Source organism: Oratosquilla oratoria, chromosome 27 (assembly GCF_046742065.1).
Source record: "Oratosquilla oratoria isolate Oo_2021 chromosome 27, ASM4674206v1, whole genome shotgun sequence".
In the NCBI taxonomy this organism is placed as follows: domain Eukaryota; kingdom Metazoa; phylum Arthropoda; class Malacostraca; order Stomatopoda; family Squillidae; genus Oratosquilla; species Oratosquilla oratoria.
This window is the reverse complement of record NC_134803.1, coordinates 46,472,608-46,475,107: the sequence shown is the minus strand read 5'-3', so window position 1 is coordinate 46,475,107 and position 2,500 is coordinate 46,472,608. Positions and strand designations below refer to the sequence as shown.

The 2,500-nt window shown below is 43.2% G+C and overlaps 1 protein-coding gene across 6 annotated transcripts in view; it reads right to left on the bottom strand.

Moving 5' to 3' along the window:
- smg (sterile alpha motif domain containing protein 4 smaug) overlaps nucleotides 1-2,500 on the bottom strand; it is a 588,244-nt gene that overhangs the window by 367,992 nt on the left and 217,752 nt on the right. Inside the window, exon 1 of one of the 6 annotated variants that reach the window (XM_076210539.1) lies at nucleotides 1,279-1,315. The exons of the other annotated variants lie outside the window; for them this stretch is intronic. The gene's annotated coding sequence lies outside the window, so the exon portion shown is untranslated. Of the gene's footprint in view, nucleotides 1-1,278; nucleotides 1,316-2,500 lie in introns of those variants that run through there. 6 annotated transcript variants of the gene reach the window in all.

The following is a 2,500-nucleotide window of genomic DNA, read 5'->3' as shown; positions in this document are numbered from 1 at the left end:
TCACAGTCACATTACGTCAACAAGTCACTTGGGAACACAACTGGGCCCGCGACTCCAATGTCTGTCAACCCTCAGACATATATACATACATGCATATATATATATATATATATATATATATATATATACATATATATATATACACACACACATACGTAAGCGTATGCGTGTACGTACTTTTCTTTGTACATCTGTAGCCTTAAAAGTACTGTATATATATATATAGATATATATATATATATATAGAGATAGCTATATATGTGTATATATATATAATGTATATATATAATATATATATATATATATATATTACATATGTACATGAGTGCGTATGTGTTTGTGAGTACGTGTGTGCGTGTTTAACTAGATGTGGCGTACTTTAACTGGCTTAGTATTAACTAAGAATACCTCGTCAGTGGTAGAGTACAAGGTCCCTGGTCAATAGGGCCATCAAAGTACACAGGGCGAAGGTGACATTTCTACCAAAACTAATTAAAACCCTCTCCATTCAAAAATATGAATATATATATATATATATATATATATATATATATATATATATATATATATATATATATATATATATATACTGTATATATATTACATATGTCTATTCTTTCATCTGATTCTGCACTGAAATACATTTAGGGTCACCACTAAGAGTACTCCAGCAACCTGCAAAGAGACTGAATTATTCTTTACTCCATCCCGGCTACAGAGACCCGATCCCGGTCCTTTGAATGACAAGCGGCCGCGCCCACACGCTAACACCTGGATCCTGTACTCTTTCCGTCGTGTGTGTGTGTGTGTGTGTGTGTGTGTGTGTGTGTGTGTGTGTGTGTCAAGTATATACAGATGTTTACTTAACTGAGCAACAAGTCTACGTGTTTATTTCAGTGATGGTGTTTTGGTGTGTACAAACACACATGTATATGGGCTGACAGAACACATATAGTGCACAAGCACCACACTCACGTGAAAAATATATGTATATTTTCAAAAGTACGCACACATGTATACACTTGTAACAATACACTTAGGAACCCCCATGAGTGCATATGTATATATATATATATATATATATATATATATATATATATATATATATATATATATATATATACACATATGTATATCTATGTATACCTCACAAATGTACATCTACTTATCAACGAATAACACACATTTAGATCACATGGGTCGGGGGACGGCGATTGGGGAGGGGGGGAGCGCGCGAGAGACTGACAACACTTGTTGCTGAGCACGAGCAACACCCACGTATTCAGAGAACACTGGACTCCTCCGCGCACCGAATGTAACCCATTCGTTCGACAGAAACAAACTAGCGGGTTGGTTGGTTGACAGAACGCTCTTGGGCTGCTGCGGAGGTCGGGGGTGTGGAGGGGGAGCTGGAGGAGTGGAGTGGAGTGGAGTGGAGGAGTGGAGGGTAGCAGGAGCCGACCAAAGAATACTGGGGGCGGAGGTGGTGGTGGAGGAGGAGGAGGAGGAGGAGGAGGAGGAGAGGGTGGGAGGGAGATTGGAGGTGTGGGCTAAGTGAACGGCAAGGTGGAGAGGTGGAGAGGTGGAGGGGTGGAGGTGAACGTGCAGGAGTTATGGAGGAGTGTAGGGGTGTGGCTGATGGGAGTGAGGAGTGTGAAGGGAGTCTTGCACGATCATAATCTATTGTCAATATTCAAGAATTGATGACAAAGATGATAAAGTTGACCTTGGAGGGTTAGAACTGCAGGTACGGAAGATGTGAGGGATCTCGGTAAAACACACGCGCACACACACACATACGCACACACACACACACACACACACAAACACACACACACACACGACTCGATGACGCGGTGGAAGAGTTCCCGGCTGCCATTACGGCTGTCCGGGTTCGAATCCCGCCCAGGGCTGAAATAATTTCAGTATTGCTGCGCTGCGAGTCGTTACTCCAACTCTCGTGGGCGTGGAGTTGGGTGTGCGTGTGTGTGTGTGTGTAAGGTCACAGCATTACCCATAGATCGGTTATATATGACCTCTGATCTCTCTTCCGGGAGGGAAATAGCTGTCGATCACGAGTCCAACACGTGATCCAAGACAATGGTGAATCTCTCTCTCTCTCTCTCTCTCTCACACACACACACACACACACACACACACACACACACACACACACACACACACACACACACACACACACCCAACGGACCAGAGGCACAGCATTCTTTTATACTCGTGAAAAAAAAATCTTGTTTTCAACTCTCACTCTTTTCGGTTACTCTTTAAATTCCCCCATTTATTCCCTCGGTGACTCTCTTTGGCGCCATAGTGTTCCAAAGGACACACGCACGCACGCACACACACACACACACACTCACACACACGCACACACACACACACCATTGTGTTATATTGGGTGAGGAATTCCTCCTGGGAACCTAATGTGGGCCTTTTCTGGCTGTGTGTGATTATCAGGAAGAGGAGGAGGAGGACGAGGAGG